Source organism: Panthera onca, chromosome A1, assembly GCF_046562875.1.
Source record: "Panthera onca isolate mPanOnc1 chromosome A1, mPanOnc1 haplotype 2, whole genome shotgun sequence".
NCBI lineage: Eukaryota > Metazoa > Chordata > Mammalia > Carnivora > Felidae > Panthera > Panthera onca.
In genome coordinates this window covers 63,542,242-63,549,375 of record NC_138339.1, presented here as the reverse complement: position 1 = coordinate 63,549,375, position 7,134 = coordinate 63,542,242, and the positions used below count along the sequence as shown (strand labels likewise).

At 49.1% G+C, this 7,134-nt stretch overlaps 1 long non-coding RNA gene across 1 annotated transcript; it reads right to left on the bottom strand.

Moving 5' to 3' along the window:
* Window positions 1–1,274: 1,274 nt before the first annotated feature.
* LOC144616381 (uncharacterized) lies at window positions 1,275–4,907 on the bottom strand. Its single transcript, XR_013555636.2, has 3 exons — window positions 4,733–4,907; window positions 4,228–4,375; window positions 1,275–3,912 (listed from the first exon to the last, which is right to left on the bottom strand). It is a non-coding gene; the product is annotated as an uncharacterized LOC144616381 (long non-coding RNA).
* Between the last annotated feature and the right edge of the window lie 2,227 nt (window positions 4,908–7,134).

The following is a 7,134-nucleotide window of genomic DNA, read 5'->3' as shown; positions in this document are numbered from 1 at the left end:
CACGAGCAAATTGAAGGCAAAATGAGGCAAAATGCCCTACACAGCAGTGGGAAAGAGGCTTGGTCAACAGTTTGTAAGATCTTTGGGCAAATCCCAGCCTCTGACACCTATTAGCAGGTGGGATCCTGAACAGTGACTTACCCTCGGTAAGACTGAATTTCCTTTCCCTATGCAAAACTTTCCCTGCACAAAACCCCACTGCCTTTAGGGACCCTGCCTAATCTGGGCCCTGCTAACCTCTCCAGCGTCATTTCTCAGAATTCTCCTTGGGCTTCAAACAACAGGCGAGCATTCGCTTAAATCACAAAGACATATATTGTTCACTTGTCAGGAAGTCTGAGGGTACCTGCTTCCAGCGTTGCTTTTGCAACACTGCTTTTGGAGTCCAGATATTGGTTTCACGTCTCCCCAGGTCTCCGGTCCTTCCTCTTATTGTCACAAGATGGCTGCCACGGCTCCAGGCATTGCACTCACACATAACAGTGAGGAGATCTCTTCGTTGGCTTCTTTGCTTTAATCTGAAGCTCCTCCAGGAAACTTCTCTTGACATTGTTTTGGATGAAACAGTGTCACGTGGCCATCTCTAGCAAGGTGAAGTCTGGGAAAGCATAGATCTTGCTTCTCTCTGGGTGGTATAGCTGGTGAGGGAGAATGAATTGCAGATATCTACTGAGTGGCCAAGCAACATTGTCTGCTATATTCCTAATCAAAGTGTTGTCTGTCTAACACACGAATCCGCCCAATGTTTCCCCAAAAGAGCATATAATTTCAGCTTCTGTGTCATTGCATATGCTGGTTCCCTTTGCCTGGAATGCCTTTCCTTCCCTTCTCCATCTGGTGAACCCCCACTTATCTTCCAAGATTCAGCTGTGACGTCTTCCTATAATATCACTTCCACTCTAGAGTCTGAGTGAGACAGATCTTCCCTCTATGAGCCAAAAGCTTCTCTGATTTATTTCTATATCCTAGAGTCTAGCATATTACCGAACATAAAACAGGTGCCCATGAAATGCTTACTGACAAATAAATGAAGATAATAGTCACTACCTCATAGTCATTGAGAGCTCGAAAATGAGCTCGTTTGTGAAAAAATAGTATACGTTTTCATTAATAATGATTGACATCATGATATTAGTGATTTCAGCTAGCATTCATTGAAGACTTAACTCTACGGCGGCCGCTATTCTACAGATCCTACACACCTAATTCATCTAGTTTTATTTTTTTATTTTTATTTTTGTAATGTTTATTCATTTTTTGAGAGACAGAGCGTGAGTGGGGGAGGGGCAGAAAGAGAGGAAGACTCAGAATCCGAAGCAGGCTCCAGGCTCTGCGCTGACAGCAGAGACCCCGACGCGGGGCTCGAACTCCCGGACCGCGAGATCATGACCTGAGCCGAAGTCGGATGCTTAACCGACTGAGCCACCCAGGCGCCTCTAATTCCTCTAATTTATTCAAAACACTGTGAAATGGGCCGGAGACCATACGCCAGGTGTTGTTGAAGTAACAAACGATGTTCAAATCTTCAGTGGCTTAAACACCAAAGACTGATTCCTCACTCGTGCTAAACATCGTTTGTGGGTAGAGAGGATCTGTCACCATTTTAATCTTTCAAGAAACGAATTGACCGGCTCGTAGGTGCAGCAGCCGGGTCACACGGCCTCCTTGGACAACGTGGCAGAGAAAGGGAGCACGGGAAGCCGATGCCGGCTCCAAACGCTTCTGTCTAGGAGTGATGCACACCGCTTGCACTTACATTGAGTTGCTGAAGGCCGGTCCCATGGTCATGCCCAAGTTGAAGGAGTCAGTGAGGGCTGCTAGCTAGCATCCACCACATAGGTACTGTTATTACCTGTCATTAACAGATGGAGAAACTGAAGCAGAGAGTGGAGATAAAGTGATGTGCCCAAGATCACACAGCCGGTGAGTGGTTGAGCCGGGATTCGAACTTGGCTTTTGTGAATTAGAGCAGAGGTCAGCAAACCCTTTTGGTCCAGGGTCAGAGAGCGAATAGTTTAGGCTTTGCAGGCCATCCAGTCTCTGATGCAACTACTCGATCGTAGTGTGAGAGTGCAAAGGCAGCCACAGACAATGTAAATGAATGGGCACAGCGGTGTTCCAATAACACTTTATTTGCAAAAGTATGAGGTGGGTCAGATTGGCTGGCAGGCCATGGTTGGCCGACCCCTTCGTGAGAATCCTTGCTTGTGACCCCAAGGTTACCCTGAGCTCTGAAGAGTGTAAAAGGAGGAACAAATGTGAGGTATTATAACCATTTTCTGTCAAATATCTGCCACATTGCCTCCCTAGCCAGCCAGAGTCAAATGACTTCACAGACTTTAATGGGTCACTGAGCCTTCATCGGGCCAAGGTTAAGGGGAACCAGCTTCTCTTTGGGGCCTGGCTAATTATTACTGTACAAGTTTAAAAGAAATGACAGACAGGTAATTTTCTTACTAAAAATGAGAACAGGACCCATACCAAGGACCAAGCAAGCCAGTATTAAACCCCCATTAGTTGTGTGGGGTCATTTCTAATGGCACGTTCACCGATGGGACAATTATTCTGCTGGCCTGTGCTAACCAGCAATTGAAATCAGTGGGAGGCTCTGGGCACCAAAGCAGGTTTTTTTCTGGGCCACCTAACCCAGACCTTGTTTTTCCAGCTGACACTCTGCCTGTGTCAGCTAATTCCTGCTTTGGAAAATGCATTCCAGGGCTAATAAAGACTTTAAAGTCACACCATTTTCTCACCATGTTATTAAAACCCAAATGGCTTCGCTTATTCCTAATATGACCAGGAGATTTCCCGGCTAGCTCAGAAACGGCCCGAAAAGTCCCAGAATCTGGGTTTCCGATTGGAAGACGAGGCCTGGGGTTTATTTGTGGATTAATTGTTTCTAAGTAGTGCAAGTAATGCGATGGCAAGGCAGTGCGCCGGGCGCAATAAAAGCAGACCATGGCAACCAATTTTACTGAAACACGCCTGTCTTTGACGGTCTGTAAGACAGCATTCGCCTTCACCGCCCGCTCACCGCCAGCGGGAACCTGGGCAAGTCCCTTTGCCTCACCGAGCCTCAGTTTCCGCTTTTGTGAAATGGCGATGACGAGACCAGCTTCACAAGTGCTGTCGGGAGGGTGGCAGGCAGCGTGGTATAAGTGCCCAGAAGGCCCTCCCCGAATGGCAGCTAGCATGGAAGCAGGAAGGCTTTGGGTCTGGCCAAGCCAGAAATAGCTGAGAACTGGCTCCGGGAAACTGGCAGAATCAACCCCAAGCTGAGCTCCCTAGCGCTAATTGGAAATAAATCAGGAGAAACAATAACCAGCCAGAACAATTAGAAGAATGAGCTAATGGAACCCGTCCACCCCGAGTTTTTGCTCCTTCTGGAATGGCAACCAGTCCTCCCCCAGGCCAGTCTGCAGCTGCCTTGAGGGAGGAAGCCTGCATGGGGCAGAGACAGAGACAGAGACAGAGAGAGAGAGCCTCATTTCGGCATGTCTGTCTTTATCTCCACCATCAGTTCCCACGAATGCTGTGCTGAGCTCACCAGAGAGGGCAGCTGGGGCCATCCACGGAGGCCTGGGGAGACTTGCAGATGTCCCCAGCAGGACAAAGCACCGAGGTGCCAGGATAGGGCCAGACGTTGCCCTGGGCCCCAGTTCTTCTGTGGCGGAGCTGCAGGCAGAGGGCCAGAATGGAAGCTTTAGAAGCGTGGGCGGGCTCCCAGAGCTCATCTAGACTTTACCTACCCCTTTTTCAGATAAGCAAACTGAGGTCCAGAGAGAGTTAGCGATTTGCCTGAGTTCAGGCAGCAGGAATGGAACTTGGATCTCTTCCTTCGGCCTTTGCACCGTGCAGTCCCTTCAGACACGGGGCAGATGGCTAGAGTTGGGTTGGAGAGACGGGCTATATCTGAGCAGAGAAGAAAAGTATGAGGTCGAGAAAACAGACTTCTAAAATTCCGAGCTAGGAAAAAAGGAAAACGTCTCTCTCCATCATCGTGACATCCCATTAGAATGGGGAACCATCCCATTCCCTCCAAGATTGTATTCAATTCAAGTGTCCCCACCCAGAGGGAAGGGTCAGCTTCGGCTCCAGAAGATTGAGCACAAACACTATTTTTGCCTCACTTGCTTTGTGGAAAATTTTAGAATCCTGGCCCTGCTATTTCCTGGCTGTGTGTCCTTGTGCAAGTCACGTCCCCTCTCCGAGCTCCAACTGCCCCACCTGCAACACTGGAGTGGTGGTAGAACTGAGTATCTTTTGCAAGCTGCAAAATGCAAGATAAATGTAAGGCTTTGGTCACACGGTGTTTATTTCTTCGTAACTCAGATTGAGGCAGAGAATTCCCCGTCGGAAGCAGGTGTCTCCACTCCTAAAAAAAAAAGGGTAGAGAAAAATGCAGAGCAGCCATCCTGCAGAGTCTGGACCCTCCTTCCTGTTTTAACAACCTCCCTGTAAACTGCCCAGGGGGTGACTGACTCCCCTCCACTGCAACCTGCAGTAAATTGCATTCCGGGCCAGCTCACCAATCATTAGCCATGCAATCTTGTTTATCCTGCCCCAGCCTGGAACTTGGCCTCTTACAAAACCCCAACTACAAAAGGAGAACAGGTTGAACCAAAACTTCGCAGCAAGGGAAGGAAGCCTTCCAGGAGGCTAGGGGATATTTATTAAACAGACACAGGCCAGTGCCCACTGACCAGGTCTCAGCCCCAAAGTCCCAGCTGACCTTTCTGCTGCCACTGAGTTGAGAGTTTGAGGTGGGGTCTGATCTCCAGAAGGGACAGCCTCCAAGTTGGGGCCATTGTCTAGCCCAAACCGAAAGTCAGCCCCTTACTGCCAATGACGGCAACATGGTCATTAAGTTATTTGCTTGTCACCTTCCGTGGGGCACAGGTTGTGTAATCCTTACAATTTCTCCAGGAAGCTTTTACAGATGTGGAAGTTGGGCTTCTGATTCATCGAGTCACTTGCCCAAGGTCACAGAGCCAGAGGGTGGAGTAGATGGGACAGCTGCTGTTTATATCAGCTGCACACTTCCCTGCCTCTCCCCTTTCTTGGGGTGACAGACCCAGCTGCCTGTGCACCTGAGCCGGGCACAAGACCCGGGCCAATTCAGTCATAAGAGCATATTCTCCTGGCAAAAATAATAGAGGATTCTGTGACCAAGCAGGACCCAACAGACCCTGTTTGAAGCACTTGACACGTACGAGTGCATTACCACCTCACCATGACCCAATGATATAGTCACCAATGACAAATAGATGTCCCCTTTATGGATGAATACACTGAGGCACAGCAAGTTAAGTAACTTGCCCAAGGCCACACAGGTAGTTCGCGGAGAAGCTAGAATCGAACAATCCGGCTCCAAAGCCCATCCTCGTAACCACCGGGCTAGCCTGTGCCTAAATCCATGTGCCAGCCATGCCGCGGTTGGCTGGCTCCTCCCTCAGTTCCATGGCGCTGCTTCTCGAGCTTGGTGATTTGTGAGACCCCCGGGGCCCCCTTCACTCTGCTCCTACGTGCCATTCCAAACTGTCTCATCAGGTCAGGCTGCCTCTCACGGCCTCTGAATCACGGTGTCCTGACCTACCACTGGGCCTCCTCTGCCCCCCCTCCAACGGCTCAGGCCCCCCAAACACACACACGGATACACATATCCACGGACACTCATGTGCCCACACGAACGCACTTGCTCTGTCGCACGTAGATACGCACATATTCATACACATAGCCACTCACTCTCATACACACACACACACACACACATTCACACACATACACATATGCACGCACATATATATATACATATATATATACTCAGTCACACGCACAGATATACCTACATGCACACACATCTACACTCACTCTCACCCATGTACACACACACAAACACACACACGTACCCACATCTACCCATATACACACGTACGCAAATACGCTACCTTTGCAGATGGACACAATCACCTATGGCGTCTGCAAAATGTTAACTTTCTTTCTGGCGCAGCACTGCCCCTACATGTAGCGGGAGCCACATGGGTGATTTTAAATTTTCTAGCAGCCGCATTGGAAAAGTAACAAGGTAAGGCAAGTAATTTCAGCAGCCTAGGTAATACACATTCAAAATACTGGCGTTTCAGCATGTAATTAACATAAAGCCAATTATTGGCGACTTTCTTGCTCTCGTTCTGAGTTTTCAAAATCTGGTATGTATTTTACGCTTACAGCACATCTCAGTTTGTACGAGACACGTTTGTACGAAATGTCACGAGACACGAGACATTTCTACTGAACTGGGCGGAGCAGCTTGAGAGCAAGACCCCCCAAATGCTTTCACGTCACAGCCCACGTAGGAAATGATCATGCTTGTATGGTATCCTGGGGTAAATAGTCGAGCCTGATGGAGGCCAGAGGCAAAAGGCCCAAACATTCCAGTTTCCCCCATCTGTCCAAACCCTGCTAAGGGCTGGACCACAAGCGTATTAAGAAAAGGCAGCTTCTCTGGGGGATTTCAGCCCCATTTGCCCTTGGAGTTGAAGCTGGATGCCCTGGTTCTGTGCACAGCCTGTGCACTGGGGCTGGAGCAACCCAGTGAAACTGTCTTGAAAGCCAACAACCGTCCGCATTCATTTCTGAGAGCTCTCTGTGGCCACACCCTCATGGCCCTCAGGGCTCCAGCTTCTGCCTGCCGGCCAGATGCCTATTTCACCTGGGCTGGAAATGGAGCCTCATTATGGGTTTTCACAAAACTTCACAATTTACAACAAGCAATTAAGTTAGCTGAGTAGATTTTAGGACTTTGGGGGGTGGGTCAAAAGAAGGAAGGTCACCTCAAAGCTCACGATCTTCTGCCATCTTGCTGGTGGTCGTCTCTTCTCTTCTGCTATGGCTTGCTTGTTTATATCCGCTCCCCACCCCCACCCCACCTCAATGCCTGTGTTGAAACCCTTACTCTTACTTACTTACAAAGGAATGGTATTAAGAGGTGGGGTCAGATGGTGATTACTCATGATAGGATCAGTGTCCTTATAGGAAGAGGAAGAGAGCTTGCTCTTTCTCTCTGTTCTCCACCCTAGGACACAGCAAAAAGACGGCAAATGGTGGCGGAGGGTGGGGGTTGGGGGTTGGGGG